The 17,579-nt window shown below is 34.3% G+C and overlaps 1 protein-coding gene across 1 annotated transcript in view; it reads left to right on the forward strand.

The window, feature by feature from the left end:
• The window catches only part of FOXP2 (forkhead box P2), a 415,537-nt gene that overhangs the window by 119,775 nt on the left and 278,183 nt on the right, over positions 1–17,579 (forward strand). Inside the window, exon 3 of the mRNA XM_032107078.1 lies at positions 2,641–2,724. The gene's annotated coding sequence lies outside the window, so the exon portion shown is untranslated. The remainder of the gene's footprint in view (positions 1–2,640; positions 2,725–17,579) is intronic.

The raw sequence follows: 17,579 nt of genomic DNA on the forward strand, positions 1-17,579 counted from the left end.
AGAAGTAGTTTGCAGTGTATGGGCATTGTATTTTTTAAGTCAAGTTTCTAAGGAAGGTCTTCATCCAGGAATGAATTTGACTTTCATTTTGAATTAAATATTCTAGGGGTTTTTGACACAATTATGACAATTAACATTCTGTCAGGATGCTTTTAACGTTTTGGTAAACAAGGTCTGTAAATTTGTAAATTTTTAAGGTTCAGATAGGATTGTTAGATATTGAAGAATGGGAAATATATCTCTTTGAGCACTGTCAGTAGGGCATAGGTAAACAATTAAAGATCTAGCTGCTAAGGCCCAAGGGATAGAATCTGCTAGCTCAGGTGGAGAGACGGTAGAGAAATGTTGGTCTTAAACTGGAATAACTGAAATGACTCAGATCCAGGTTTTAGGATGCTAACAAAAATCAAAACAAATCAATGTTTATAACAGAAGTAATATCATTCTTTAAAAGTCAGCTGCCTTCATCAGGTAAACCACACTGAAATGTAGCATAAATGAAACATAGGTCAATAGATAAGTTTCTAAAAATGAAAATTTGTACCGTTAAGAAGAGAATTGATAGATTAAGACCTGCTGTTTGCCTGTGACATACCTGTCACACCTACTTTGTGCCATCCTCACCACTTTAAATATTTCTTACTGTTTTCTGAAAAAGTATAGGAATCCAGAAATAGACCAAAGATAAAATTATAATCATCGAGATTAATGGTTGTTTTCATATTAAGACTAATTACCAAAAAATGTTAAAATGGACAATTTCATCTAAAAAGGCTATATCTCAACAAAATGGGTCATGTTTTGATATAAGATTTCGTATATAATAACTGTGATTGTCTTGGCTTTACGAGGTGAAGCAAGATGTGATGTTTAATATAATCCAACCTAAGAAAACTGATGACTTGAAAGTATTTTGGTGTAATGGATTATGGGAAAAAAGAAATACAGAATATTCACGTTTGAGGCTTACATATTATCTGTCAACAAAATCTAGTGTTGAAGAAATAACTTTAATGTGTATTTCTGTCTAGAATTTAGGTGCACAGGAAACTTCAAAGACTTAGAGGCATAGCTATTTAGAGGCAAAACTGCAACCTTTTAATGGGAAATAGGACAGTGAGATGCTATTCACTCGGTTGGACATTTACGTTGTGGATCCAGGGTGACCACATGACCATCAAGCAAAGTTTCATTGACACATATTTTACTTTCCAACAACTTTTAAGAATTGACACCCACCTTCACCGCCTCATATTTGCCTTAGGATCCTTACCTGTTTTTAACATTTTGTTACCTTTTTTTGCTTTGTATTAAGCTCATAAGATATCCTTCTCATTTCCCAGTGCTGTCCTACTGTGCAGGGGTTTCATGTAGTGTTTATTCCTTCAGCCTGTCATTCTTTGCTCTCCCTTCTTCACTTGCACTACTACAGAGGCTGCCAGGTAGCTTTCAGTTTTCTAGGAACTTCGACCTTCCCAGCAGGTTTTGTTACACTCTACAAACAAAGGAACAAGTTAGAACTGCAGCTCTTTTAAATGTCCAAACATCTTGTAACAAAGTGTGTATTAATAATGCCAGTTGGAACACAGATTTTTTTTCTTAAACTGTGGGAAAGCAGTCTTTTCTTTATAAAATTCTACATTCATTTTACTCTTCAGCCTGCTTCTGTCTGACCTTGTCAGCAAGAGAGAATTGCCAAGAGGCACCATTGAGAGGCTGGTAGGACCTACTTCAGAGATAGCAGAGTTTCAGGCATTAAGTCTGTGTCTATATTAGTAAATTAAACAATGCCTGGAAATATTTCCAGGTCTCTGCCACAGTTAAAGTCTTTAAAAACCAGCATTGTTCCAGAAAATTCCCAGACATTTATTTGACCACCTCCATTAGACAATTTTTATGCAGCCCCTCTGTTTCAGAGCATATGTGACTATGCCAGCATAGATGTAGGATTATCTCTGCCAATTGATTTCAGAAAAGAGAAATGTGCTCAGACATAGATGTAATCTAAATATTCTATGGACCTGCGTGTTCTTTATTTCTTCTGTCTTGTCCAACCTTCTCTCTTCATTGCAGTCTTCCAGTCTCAGCTTCAGTGCTGCTTTTTTTTTTTCTTTTTGCTTGTCCTTTTGTCCTTCCTAACATACATATAGATTTAAATTTTATTGGCATGCTGTCTCCCAGCTTCTGTTCCTTCCTTCAGATGACCCTGTGAACTTACTGGTAGTGATATTGTGTGCAGTTCTCTGTATGGAACAAACTACTTCAGGGAAGCCTTCCTTTTGTTTGCCCTTGGGTAGTATAATAATAAAAATAGAATAAAAATATAAGACTAGAATTTGAGTGATGCCATAGCTGTCACTCTACTGCAAGGAAGAAACTTAGGTGAACAATTATATTTCTTTGTGGACTACATTTAAGCTTACTACTTGTTAAGAGAATCTTTTAACTTGCTATGTCTTTCAACCAGCTTTATGTCAAAATCAAAAAATTTAAAATTACAGCTCCTTTTCTTTCAGATTACTTGTGAATCAGCATATGCACATCTGGAACAAATTAGAGGGAGTGATAAGGCCAGATTCTGCGTTGGTTTTTTTTAAATGATGTCTAAGTAGCTGTAAACATTTCTCTCTGTTTTGTCAGGATGGTGGTACTAGAATTGATTTTGGACATCACTTCAGTTCAAGGTTGAAGTTAAAAGGTCTTTTTGAGGCTTAGAAGAAGCAGGTGAGTACAGGTCAAGCATCACAAATCTAAGAGTATTTTTTTTGCAACTTTCTTTTTTTCTGGAATTGCTGTTCCTTCTTACCAATGCAAGTTCAAATAGCTGGTCTCTGCTTTCCCCAATTCACTGGGATGTATGACTGCTTGTGTTATGACTAGATAGCAGAGAATATCTGATTCATTTAGGGTTTCCCTACATGCTTTTTCAGCTTCTGCCTTGAAAATAAGTGAAACCATGGTTCTCTCACCAAGGTCTCTTGAACTGTGGAGTTAACTTACACTGTACAGTTACATTACATCATCTATATTAGGAGTATGATAATTAAGCTAATTTTTTTTGAAAAAATTTTTAGACTATTTCTTGTAAAAAGTAAAATTTTAAAAGGCCAATATACTATAATAAATAGTAAAGAATACCTGAGTTTGGATATTCCTAGTTTCTTGAAACTGGGACAGTCTTTATTCCTTTGATAACCAGGAATATTCCATGATGTCAAGGACTGCGAGTTCAACTGCTTTTTGTGCTAATAGGCTGAACCAGCCTGTGACACCACACTGTCAGTGGGTATACTGCCACTTGGCATGCCTGCATTGAACACCTTGCTTTGCTCCAGACCTTCACAGCTATCTTCAGTGAATCATGTACAAGAGGCTGTCCGGTCTTTTTAACTTAGACAGATGTGGAAAAGGAGATCTTGGAGGAATTAGCCTAAGATCAGAGCTTAGCAAGCCAGTCACAGTTATTTTGGATTTTTCATAATTGCTATTGCAACAAAGAATTAATCTATATGTTGAGTGTTGCAGTAGTTCATATTTTACATTTTCTACAAGGTAGAAAACCTTCTGGGAATATTCCCAGAACTTTTCAAATTCAAAATTTTTAGGCAATATTTTAGCATATAAATTGTAAAATACGGTCAGTTGGACCTGGTACTAAATTTTTAAGATGCAGATTTCAACAGGGTGCAACAAACTAATTATAATAAGAACCAGGCCAAATTGCTTTTACGTACCCCAGTAAGTAGAAAAAAAATGTAAATACAAATACGTATTGCTGAAATAAATATATACTGTTTCCCTATATGCCATCTGTAGTAACTGCTAAGGTATTATGAGATATTCAGATATACCTATACACTCCATAATATTGGTGTATCCTTCTTAATGTATTGATGCCTCTGCAAGGAAAGAAAAAGAAGCTCTTCCAGAGGAGTTAATGATGGTGACAGTAATTAGTTCTGAAACTATGTTTATAACAAGTTTTTTAAAGTTTTACCCTCTGGGAGGAAGCACAGACCTTTTTAACCTAGTTCAAAGTAGTGTAAAACAAGACTGTTCTGGTATGTGTTTCACTGTGACTGTCTTCACTGGGTAATAAGAAAGGAAAATTCCTTTATTCCGATTTAACTTCACCTTTTTCCAAGGAGCTAAGGCACTGGTTGGAAGGCTACTGTATGAATATGGTGAAGCCAGGAAAAGAAGAAAGGTTAGATGTAACAGTGTTGTAAATCAAAGGATATACAGCTCTATACAGGGAAACTGTAGATATTACTGGCATCATGTGCAAACCTTTGTATGACTGTATGTTAGTATGTAGTAATATATTTTCAAAACAGTGTTTTTTGCTTTCATTCCTCAATAGAAAAAACAGTAAGAAATGTCAGATGCTTTGCTTTCTGTGTAGCGATGGAAATATGGCTGGATTTGTCTCACATATTTGTACATGTCTGAATGGTGTAACTTGTATATAGTTAGGTTAGATAGTTTCTTGATGGACAGTGTCAGTATTTTGGAGAATTGGTTGGCTTGATAGAAAGTGTAGTAATTGAAATCTGTTGAGTCAGCAAGAGTGATTTAATTTTTAAAGGATGTTTTTTCTGGAAGTTTACTATGTTCTGACAAATAATGTCCAAAATGCAGTATAACTGACTTGTGCATCTATAATAGTTTGGCAGCATAATTTTATTGAATTCCAGTATGTCTGAAACTTAAAGCATATGAAAGAAAGTAACTGCTGTTCTGCTTCCTGCAATATTTTCTTCCATAAGTTTAAGTTAAATATATTCTATAAAAACACTTTCTGTAAAGGAAGCCAAAATCTTTTTGGCCGTTTTAGCATTGGTCTCTATTTATTGCAGTATGTGAAGGTGGAGAAGGAATGTTTTTGCAGTCAATGAGGAAACAGTAGTAAATTCTGAATGCTAGTTCGTCAGTATGTTATTTAGAATTAATAGGTTATTTTATGGCAGGATACGGTGTGTTTGCACTGATTGAAAACTGGGATTTAGTCATAAATGTAGTGATAGATATGCATAAAAATAAAATTGCATTTATGAATACATTTTTAATTAACAGGAAAAAATGTTTCTGGTTTTTGTCCTCTCAGTAGAACACTTAACTATTTAGGAGTAAGTTTTAGAAAAACTGAGATAGAGCGGGAAAAACTGAAAATAAGACAAAAATCCATGTTGGAGAAATGTGAAAGCAGAGAAAAAATGTTCTATTTTTTGACTGATGACTTAAATAGACAGTTTTGGAGACTGTTATTGATACATTTACATCTCTGTTTTCTGAGTTACTTGGGTTTAAAAGAAAAAGCTACATAAATTCTGGTATTAATAATTATTAAATTGATCTGGCTCTTCTTCGTTGTCAGTTTGGAGAACAGGAGACATTGTGCTCCTTCCTGTTTCTTTCTGGTACTACAAGAAATAAAAACTTGAAACATCACAACTCATGTACATGTATATGCATACATTTTGTATACTATTAAATATTCAGTCTATATGGATATGTTTATTTTTTGTGGGGCAAACATAATTATATTGTTAGAATAGTACAGAAGAATATCTCATACAGGTATCTTGCATCTGAACTGAAGTTCTCTCAACAATTACATTAAGGACTCATTGCTGGTGACCACATTGATGACCAACGTGTGAAAGAGATGATGTTTTCCACTAGCTGCATAGTGGATTGGCATTGACTTTGTCCACAAAGAAGTCTAACCCTTCCACATGTCTGGTCAGAAGGCAAATGAGTTTTAATACTTCTGTAAATGAATGAAAGGAGGATCTACAGCATAATGCTGAAAGAAAAAGATGGTATATGGTTTGCAAGAAGTAATTAGATGGGGTTTGATGGGCTTTGTTTTAAATTTGGTTTCCAACAGGAAGAGTCTGAAACATAAACAGTACTTTATACTTTAATGGAATAGTATTAGATCAGAGACACTATTTATTGTAGAATTTTGAATTATCTTTCCAGGGTGATTTTGAATAGCTGTAAATTACTGATTTGGGGGGAACCTGAAGTCAAGTTTTGTTCAAAAAGTAGTGTACGTTGATAGAACTGAATTTGTGACCTGGAAATGTGAGGCAGTAAATTTTTGCTATGATTATACCCAATATCAAACTATGGATTTAAACTGGCCAGCTTTTCAATTCAGCTAAGCAGTTAAGTACAGTCTTAATGGTCTGATTTCCTGGGAAGAGCACTGTTGAAATAATCTTCTTTTCACAGCCCATATCAAGTAGGAACTTGCATCAGTTATTACAAAGTTTGTGCTTTGGGAGATATTTTTGTAATGTCTAGGATTGATACCCCACATTTGTTGGAATTAGTCGTTAATGATGCTGTCTTCAGAAATGAATTATTGCTTAAATACCCTGATTGTTTTGTGGTTTATAGCACAGAAATTTTTAAGGAAAAGCTAGTTAAATCCTGAATTTTTTTCAGCTGTATGAAATGAGGAGAAAATGGTGTGCATCTTAATAATTTTATGATTCTTTTTTCCTATGTGACATGAATGAGAGAGGTGAGAACTCTTAATTTTTAACTGAATTGAAGGTTTCTAAATGTGACCTGCTTGAGAACAGAGGGCCATTACTGTAGGTGTCATGTAAAATGAAGTTGGAGTCTGAATCTCCTTTTTAGCTGTCAGCTTTATTAAGGAGCTACTGGTGTGTTGAGCTAGGCACACACATTATATAAGTGGTGTATGGTAGTGTCTAGGGGGAATTTTCTCTCTCTTCACTGCTGCTGCTTTATTAGGTCTTGCTCACTCATTCACTGTTGCCCTGTCTCACTCCAGCTTTCTGGCTGCAGCTCACAGCATTGTAGGTCTAATGTAGATTGACGCCTTTGCCAGAGGACTGATTGAAACTTGTGTCTCGTAGTTGCTAATGCTCACTCAACCATTTTATTGAAGATAAAGTAAATAAAATAGATTGCCATATGAGAATTCTCTGAAATCAAATGGAATAATTTGACAGGTTTAAGCCCATGAAAAAGCCAGAGCATTGAAACAGATGGGAATACTTTTTATGCACAATATAGCAGGAAAAGGTGTCTACTGACTTGATGTTACACTATTAATGGCTTTTACCAAAATTATAATTGTTGAAAATATCATTTCCATTGGTGTTTAAATTGTTAATTCTCTCAAACAGAGGGATTGTTTTTAATATAAAAGTAGTGGATATGCTGATTTTATTTTCTTATTTCTCTGATTCTTGAAGAGACTGGTGAAAGATAGCCAGTCTCTTAAAATTTAATTTTAAAAAAATAATAGAGGTTAACTAAGGGCGAGTTTAGTATTTGAGAAGATAATTCTGTGAAATGCAAAATAGATTATTACTTTTATAGATTTTTAATAATCAGTAAGTGACATAATTTTGAATATTACAAATAAAGTTGCTAAAAAAAAGCCCTGACATTTCTAAAAGTATAGAGATGCAGTATGCAAAAAAATGAGCTGCTGAAGCTAGTGGAAAACCTGCTCAGAATAATGGTCAAGAAGCCCCAAATATTCTTCACAACATCTTTATTTCATAAAGAATTTGTGTACATAAGCATTGTAGTATGTCTGTGCTATTTTTAGAAATAAGATAATAATAATAGGTGACTAAAGATACAATAGATAACATATGACTGTAAATTTTTTATGTGGATAAAAATAAGTATTAGTCTTTTTAGTCACACTAGCAGACTCCTTACTAGTTGGACCACTTCTTCAAGAAAGGAGGACACACCTGTATTTTAGTTTAGTACAATAAATTATGTCAAACTCAGAGTTAATAAAGGAAATAAATACAAAAGAAGTAAAAAATATATCAACGAAGTTGTCAGATGCAGCCTCGGTTTATCCCTTGAAAACACAGTCACATATCCAATACTAATTTTTGTATTTTCTTTATGTTTAAACAAAATCTGCTCTTTTTTGGGGTGGAGAGGAGATGGATGTTATGTATCAATTTTATTTGATTTTTTTTAAGTTAAATTGATTGTAAAAGATTGTGCTATTTGTACTTTTTGATGGGATGCTAGTGAGATTTCAAGAATATTGGGTAAGAAATAAATTATGAATGAGCTATTTGAAAATGACTTGCAGGAGTGAGTTGACAGACTAGAAAAACATAGTAAGGATGGATTTCCAGGTTAAATGTTAGCCAGAGTACACAGCTAGTTGTGCTGATGTATTCAGTGGCAGGTATGGTGTTGGTCAAAATCATATTTTCAATGAGACTGTTAATAAACTTAAGAAACATGAGTGATACTTTTCTTTTTTCTCATCCTGTATGTATTTTTAAGAACAAAAATTACTCTATTTTACTTATAAGGCAGAACACTGGCACCAGGTCTTTTTTCTCTTGTTGCCATGCTGATGATGACTGTATGTGGCCAAACTCTTCATGCTCTCAAAGCGGTTCCAGACTTAAACTATCAGCACTTACCCTATGGTAGTACTCTTCCTGTTCATTCCGTAGGATAAAAGGTTCATCAAGTGCTTTGTCTTTCTTTGGGGTAGAATAGAAGACGCAACTCTGCCACAAATCCCTGTTTTAAACCTTTCATTTTCCAGATGTGGAACAAAGTTCTTGGAAAGTCTTGTTGTTCGGAGGGAACAGAGAAAATTAATTTAGTTGATTTTTATTATCTACATAGAATTGCTTTGGTTTTTTTTTCCTGTGATAGGAGGTCCAAGACAATGAATCCCTACTTACTTCAGTGTTATGTAGCCTTTTCTCTCTCTCATACGTTTTTCTACTTAAATTGTAAAGCCATTATGCCATTAGCAGAGTCTTTGAGAAAAAATGCTGAGGCCTGTGAGCACTCTAACATAGATTGATTTAGACAGAATAAAAGCTAGTTTTATCAAGAGGAAAGGAAGCATCAACAGTAGTTTACTTGGGATTTCTCTAAAACTTAAGAAAATCAAATGTGGTTTCCCATATTGCTCAGAACAACTTATTTGTGCTGTTTTTCTCAGCATGGTCTCTTATTTGACTGTATCTGAAGTAGTTCTGAAAGACTGATTTTCATGTTACTATTTCCTATGTTCTTCAGCAACACAGTAAAAAAAAAAGAATCTGTATTTTTGACATGCTTTTGAAGTTACCTTATCCAGAAATCATTCTATTATAAATATGATGAACTAGCTGTTTTAAATCCTTATTAAAAAAAATGAATAAATGTGGGCAACAAAGAAAGCAATTCAGTACAAGTAACTACATATGGAAGAAATAACATCACATCTAATTCCTGAAAATAAATGGGATCTTGAAAATGGAATAGATGTTTATTTGATTGCTTTGAGAGTTAGCCTCCCTAAAAAGCTGATTTTACATGAGTTTTGTGTTTGTAAGTGGTGCTTGTTAACTGTCTTGGGGAGTGATTTCTTTTCTTCTCTGGAAAATGCATTATGGGATCTAGGGAAGAAAGAGGTAATGATTTTTTTTTTTTTTTTTTTTTTATGTGGCCACTGTCATCTAGGAATCGGACAGAGATCACTGTCCCTCAGGAACTAGACCTCAGAATTTTGAATGAAGTCTGTGAAACAGTTATTTAGTGGTAATTGTTGTCAGTCACAGCCTATACTGGTGATTTGATGGGAAAAACTGTGCTTACCTGCATGATTTTTTTTTTTAAATTAAAATATTCACAATTTAATTTTTGAAGAAACTTTTTTTTTTTCCTGAGCTTGAGTTTTCTAGGGAAGCAAAGCAGGTTGTGTTTTGGTTCATATGGTGGTTCTGGTCCTACATCCAAACATAAGCATATAGATTTGAGTACCTATAAATAAATTCATTTAATTATGACAGATCCAATGAAGGTTTTGCAGAAAAACTGCCAGTCATGTAATCTGAGGCTGCAAAGTTAACACTGCTTGGTATAGTTTGCATGATATATGTGACTTCTCAAGAATAAGGTGTATGTAAAATACAGAAATTTAATTCTAGAATCTATATACTTTGGTTAAGTGTAGTTTTATAGGTAACAGGACTAATGGGAAATGGGCTGTAATTTTAACTCAATGTTTTTATACTTGAGGGAGAAACTAAATTAAATATTGTTTTAGATCTGTTGAGATACCTATAGATATATAGTTCCTGTCTGTAATTGAATTTCCAGCCTAATATCATTCTGTATTATTTGGGTGGGTGAAGCTATTTACTAAACACTTCAAATTAGAGCAGATGGATAGTGTACTATGACAAGGACATGTGACCTCATGTCTTAAATGTTTTGCAGTTTATTTGAGACTAATATTTATTATCTGCATGCTACCATCAAGTTGGTGAATATTTAACTTTCTTCTTTTCAAGATGAAAATTTTCTTACATGGCCACTTGTCATTAGTTTTTACTTAGTTTTCTCTTTGCTCTAAGATACATTTTCATGATGTAATGCAAATCCAGTTCTCTTTTTCCATCACTTAATAAAGAATTAAAACCATATCATATACAAAATTTCTACTCAATTCAGTCAAAGGCTTTTAGCTTTAGGTAGGTGTATTTTTTCTCAAATTTGATTGCTGCTACTTATTTAAAAAAATTCTGGATCTTTGCATCATCATCGCTCTCCTTCTTCTTAAATGGAATTTTACTTCTAAGATTCCTTCTTCTTCTTAAAAACATACAAACAAGCAGAAAAAAAAACCAAACCCCAACAAAAACCCGCTACTCAGCAAAACAAACTTCTATACCGAAATTTTGCTTCAGGTCAGTTTCTTTCTGCTGGCTAAGTGGACTAAATGAATGACAGCATTATTATTTATTTTATTTTTAAAAATAAGGCTGAAATGTTGAACTGAATTACTGAATGAATGGAAAAATATTTAAAGTTTTCTCTTATGACAGAATCATTTTACATTTACTTTTTTGAGCAAGAGTATTGTAAAGAATGTGGAACATAAGCATTTCCATTTTTAAATCTTTCATCTTCACTGTAGAAGTATTAGACTCTATTGATAATCCTTTTAAGTAAAGAACATAATTATTTAATGAACAGGTACTTCAGTTCTGGGTATCTTTTCCCTCTCTCCAGAATTCATTATTGTCCCTCCACTAGAACTCGTGTTTGCATTCTTTCTTGTCTCTCTTCTTCAACCTGTTAAAAAGGAACAAAATTAATGTGGAAAGGATGCCCAGCTAATGTCATAGAAAATCCATTGCAGTTTAAACCATGCTCCTTGGCTCTCCATTAAAGTTGCTCATATGATCATTTTGTATGGTCATTTTGCCAGCTCTTGAGTGGCAACAGGCAGCTCTTGCATTGGGAAGGTAACAAACAGTACGGAAAGGAAGGAGAGGGAAGGAGCAGCCTTAACTGCTGCAGCTGTTTGCTAAGTGAGCATATGTTGAAGCCCTTGAGCCTCCACAGAACATCTTTTCCCAGGTCAGTGCTTAATTCACATGTGTAATATTCCCCTAAAATTTGATCTGAGCACATGCTTATTTGTTTTTCTTAGGGAAGTTGTTCTGTTGTGCAAGTCTCACAGTTATTTACTTACCTTTAAAGTATAATGGAATAGTCCGGTTCCTTACAGTAAAGTGACATTTTCCCCCTGATTTTTGCATTTTTGAGTTTTTACAAAAATGAGTGTTTGCTATTTTTCTGTCTCTAGAAAATTTTCTGAATACCGTGCGTTTGGACATTTTCAGAAATGGAGATCTGAAGAAGTATTATCATTTATATTACTTTATTTTTTCGATTTAGAAATACTTTTCATTAAAGGTATTTTAAATTTACTTGATTTATTAGGCCTGAAAAAGCTGTATATTGGATGGATTGAATGTATTTGATAGGACAGTGTTTTTAAGTTACGAACTTTTGTTATGAACTTGAATACCCTGTCCGATACTTGAAAGATCCCAGAAGATAGAGCATGTGATTTAATTACCTCTTTTTCATTTTGCGAACTTGACTTCTGTTTCCAGCCTCAAGACAAAGAAAGACAAAGTTCTGTGAGCAACTGGAAGTTGATATTATGAAGGTATCATCTCTCACATCTCTCTCATGTCCCATAGTAGTAGCCAGTCTGCTGCATGGATGTGAGATTTTCCAGTAAATCTCTGTTTTTTGGTGGCCAAATTCATTAGCTTTATTACTTCTTTAGATGCCCTGTAAAAATCCTCTCTCTTTGTTTCAACTTCTGCCCCAGAGATCTCTCTTCTCCAGATTAGCTCTACCTGTGCAGAAGCACCTGGAGCAGCGCTAGGATACTGGCCTCAGTAAACTGAGGTTGGTTTTTGAGACTGGCTAGTTTGCTCGCCTATAAGACACAACTGTCACATACATGCAGGCTGTTACTGGGTGTGTTCAGGTATTTCACATATTGATTGTGTGTTTGTGCAACTGTGTATTTGTGAGAGTTGACTGGATCTGTCCCAGTTTGTTTTTGAGAAAGATGTTGAATGTTTTCTTAAGTTAATAAAGATGTCTTCATTTTCTAAGAAAGTAACTAGAGGGAAATCCTAAGACATTCCATAATATTTGGGATCTGATTAGATTTGGACCGTGAAGGCTAATGATAGCTTGCATGAAGATGGAGGAATTTATTCTTTCTGGCAATGAAGGTCTTGATTTATGGTAACCCATATGGCTATGCTGAAGATGTATGTGAATAGATGCTGTCTTTTCTAGAAACCCCGTTTGACAGAGCCATTAGCTGCTGAGGCAAGTGATTTTCACTTGTTACTCTGTAGTAAAAAAAATATTTGCTGCATCTTTTGATTGCCTTTGCAACTTAAAAATTCACAGGCAAAATACAAAATTGTTAATGAAATTACAGTTGTAGGTGTCTTCTTTATTAAATGTTTTGGATTTATTTTGAGAGTCAAACATTTAAATTATTACTAGATAATAATAGATAAAATTCCAAATTAATGTTTAAGTTGACAAACTCTATTAATGTCTTCAAACTGTTGAAATGGACTTACTTGCTATCTAATAAAATGTCAGTTTCCTACAATTTTACAGGAAGTTGTCAAGGAGTTTTTTTAATTCTTAGTGCTTTGGTATATTTTAGATTTGCTCTATGTGCTATTCATTTCCCTTAATCTAATAACTTTGCTAGTTATTTGCGCTATACTGGTGGGTGGCTACTTCTCTGTAAGATTAAAAGAAGATTATAATAGGACCATGGGATGAAAGAACTATTTCTCTTATGGATTCAAACTGTCTAATAGGAATGAAAAGTATGTTCAATAATTTGGTTTTGCCATGTAATATAATAATTACTGTTAAATGTAACTTTTGTTTTGCAAATATGAAAAAAAATTGATAACAACAAAAAAATAGGTTTGATCTCATTTGACCTTTCTGACGTTCCGTCAGTTAAAAGGTTTGTAAGATGTTTAATTATCAAATGGTATGATCATTATTCATCTCATCATTTGATATATAACATCAAGTGAATTGCCTCCCTGGAGTGCACTGTGTTTCACAGATCAATAGATTTAGTAAGAGCTTCACGGCGAGCTTTATACATTCATAGAAAGGAAGGAAAAGTATATCATCCTTGTAAAATGGCTTATGTAGTTATTCTCTGAGCTTTACAGACTTATTGTTTTATTTACATCTCAGGAATACAAAATCCTGTAACATAAAGGCGTTTATTAAAATATTTTAAACCTCTTTATAAAAAAATTTAAACATACTGCTATGCTGCTCTGTGTAATCAAGTAGCTTTAAAAGTCAGTCCTGAACAGCTTCATTTATTTATTTAAGTAATTATACTTACTCAAACAGATTTTTTGCTTTGATACACCAACACATGGTATGACAAAAGGCCATCTAAGTACAATACACACGACTGCTTACACTATTCACATTTTGGGTTTCTGCATTTTTAAATAGGTATCGTTAGTCTTAAGTGATTTGGGTTGTTTTTTAATGTTTGTGTGATTTTGAGGGGGTTTTTTTCATTTATTGTGTCAAGGATATTTATGCACGCTTCAAGATAAAAAGGTAAAGCTTGCTCGTAATTGAGTAATTTAATATCTATGAATTAAAAAAAATATTATGATAATTTATAATTAATTGTATAAAGGATAATTACATATAGGATGCTTCATGTTTACTTAGGCTTTTCTGAATATATTATATTACTCTTGTGCAATATAGGTGAACAATCTTTGAGCACATCTGATTTCTTACCATTGATAGAAGGGCTTTTCAAATGAGAGACTGACTTCTAGGAGAGCTCAAGCACTGGTATTTGTTGCTGTTCTTCTTCTGTAAGTTTTACATGCTTGGTTTGCTCTTTTGACTTACCTGCTTTCTGCTTAAAAAGTAAAAAAACAAAACTATATTTCTTCTTTAACTTTTATTAAAAAATGTAAGTTTTTTAGCTTAAATTTATGCCTTGTTGTTTGTCCTTGCATCAGTCAGGCACTGAGGAAACTGCATTTCAGCTAAGCAAATCTTCCCTGCTGTGGGACAGAAGCAACATTTACTTGAAAATTCTGCTCCCTTATTCATCTGTCACTTATAACCCATCATCTACTCAAAGATTAACTTGAATTGTGAACAATATCTAAGCTTCCTTAATCCCTTGCTCTTGTCCTTTTTCTTGAGCTGCTGTACTGTGACGGAAAGGCCGTAATTCTGAAGCTTCTTATTCCTCAGGCCTACCTAAAGTAACTCCCATTGGGAGCCAATTGATGTTCTAGCAAGGAAATTCTTACCTGTTTCTGAGAACAACCTGGAAAAATTGTCAGGAGGCATTCACACTCTTAGATGTTTATGCTGTGGAATTCTTGTAAATGTAAAATCTAATTTGTCTGGGCTCTTTGCACCAGCATTGTTCAAGGTCAGATGAAATTGTGTGAAATACAAGGCAGTGTTTCTGAAATTTCAGTCCTTTCTCTATATGCGCAACATTTTTCACCAGATTAGCAAATCAAATAAAAAATTCATTAACAATTAAGGTAAATTGTGATATATACTTATCATCTTTTAGAACTGTACATGTCAATAGTCATCTCTTCCAGGACATTCTTGTTAAAGCAGTATTCATTTGTTGCTGTTTGCATTTATTTGCCCATATATATTTACTATTACCAATAAATAGCTTAATGTGATATTTACTTGAAGTCCATTTTGGATGAATAATAATAGGAGTATTTAATTTTGGAATGATTTCTGTCATAGTTTGATAGGTGCTTTAGGTGTTAGGGTAAAGAGGTCATTACTGACCAAGTACAGCAACACTCGAATACTGTGTTCACTTAAGAGGATATGATGGTCTGTGAATGCATACGGAGGAAGGCAACAAAGCTGGTGAACAGGCTGCAGGAAATGCCCCATGAGGAGTGGCCAAGGACTCTGGGCTTATCAGGTTTGGAGAAAAGGAGGTGGAGAGGTGACCTCATTGCTCTCTACAGCTTCCCGAGGAGGGGAAGGGGAGAGGGAGCAGCTGGTCGCTTCTCACGGGGATCCAGTGAGAGGACTTGTGGGAATGCTTCAAAGCTGCACCTGGAATATCTGACTGGACATTAGGAAACATTTCTTTATGGAGGGGTTGGTCAAACACTGAAGCAGGCTTCCTAACGAGGTGGTGGATTCCTCAAGCCTTTGTTTACAATGCGCTTAATAACGTTTTAACTTTTGGGCAGCCCTGAATTGGTCAGGCAGTTGGATTAAAGGATCGTTGTAGGTCCCCTTCCAACTGAAAATAGTCTATGCTATGCTCTGCTCTGCTCTGCTATCCTATAGACACATAGGATCACTAAGGCTGGAAAAGACCTCATCCAGTCTGTGCTATGCTATTCTAAACAGCTGTGGTAGCAGTCATGAATTACTTGTTTTCTTAGTATTTTTATGAAGAGTTTGCAGAATCGTGAGTATGGAAATGGAGTTTGTTCTTTCCAGACAGTGTTCCTCAAAGTTTCTGGAGTGAAACATATATGCTGGCAAGGTTCATAAAGCATCACTTTCTTTTCCCCCCTGCCTAACCTACAAAAAAAACACCCCAACAAACCTAAACTAAAACACTTGAAAGAACCCCACAGGACCAAACCTCAGAAAACCAAAAGTCATGGTCAGGACATTAAGATAATGGAAATAAGACTATGCGATGTTGTCCATTCTAAATTGTTTTGTACTCAGGTAACAGTCATTGTATGTGTACATCTGCTAGAGGTGCCTTTAATCTCACTGGTTTTTGGAAAGCAGGAAATGTGGTAGTAACTATAGCACAGTCCTAACTAGGACCCTGTACATCCATCTATGATAGTGAGTGTGCTTACCTGCTGAAATACATTTTACTGTGTTTTATGGATAGCTATGCAAATGAATTAACTTACTATTTAATATACTTATATGTCCTGAAGATGTATCCTGTAAAGCCCTTAAGCAAGATCTCTGAAACTTGGCATCCTTCATTCTTTTCATACGAGAGATACTATTTGAGAGTTAGTTTGTTATCTCCTTTTTATATTTTTTCTGATTACCTGAGTAGCTATGGAGAACTTCTTAAGAAAAATGTTGTCTGTCTTGTATTATCAGTGGCAGTGTATGCAGGTACTGGTGTACTCTGTATGTTAACCCGCAGAAGGGGCCTGTGGTGCTATGAGTCAGATTTCAGCTTCTTGTGTACAGAAACCCCTTGCTTGTCCAACTGCAACAGAAAGTGGAAGAGACTGTTATGTTATCAAAATCTTCTTGCCATGGCTGCTTATTTGGGATTCTCATGTATGGGAACCCACTTGCTAGGAAATGCAGATTTATTAAAGTAATTAGTGGAATTATGTTTACTCATTCATGAAAGATTTTTTTTTTGCCTGCCTGCCTTCTTCCTCACCCAATTTTTTTATTCAGCCAAATGGAAGAAACAAACAAAGCAAGCTCAAAAATTCTGACAATTTGAATAAATTGTACATGATGGATAAATTACAGAAATACTGAGATTACTGATTTTGTGATACATGTTAACTAGAATTGCCACCTGGGATTTTCAGTTACTTGAATTTGATACACTAATCTTCTGAAGTTCCAAATCTGGGGCTACACAATAATTCTCTGTTCCTATCCCATTTCTTTGAAAGGGTGTGTGTGGGGGGGTTGCAGAATATTTTTCTTTTAATATATAGTTTTAGTCAGGTCTTGTTATTAGTATTTTAGAACCTGATTTATTAAAATACCATTGGAAGGTACAGTGTCCCTTTCAGGTATGAGTTTTGTGTGTCACTCTCTTGTAACCATTTGAAATAAAATGTTCATTTTATACCTCAGTACAGTTATTTCTGTCCCAAAATGTCAATAATTTCTATTTGGAAAGACATAAAATGGAGAAGATACAGAAAATAGTCAGATCTTGGAGACACCTTCCTGTAAATGAAATAATTTTTTAAATAAGAGGTAGGTGTGTGAATATATATAAAAAAGGTAGTAAAATATTAATGTCAAATACTAAAAATACTTCTCCAAAATTATTAACTTTTTATTGGACTTCAGTATATGATAGCTATGTTGAGTTCTGGTTTCTCTATTTATCTTATCTGGTTTCACTATAAAGGCAAGGTTTTTTCTTGCTTTTCTTGGAACTATTATATTGGAACTATTTTGTGGGC

Source organism: Corvus moneduloides, chromosome 4, assembly GCF_009650955.1.
Source record: "Corvus moneduloides isolate bCorMon1 chromosome 4, bCorMon1.pri, whole genome shotgun sequence".
Classification (NCBI taxonomy): Eukaryota; Metazoa; Chordata; class Aves; order Passeriformes; family Corvidae; genus Corvus; species Corvus moneduloides.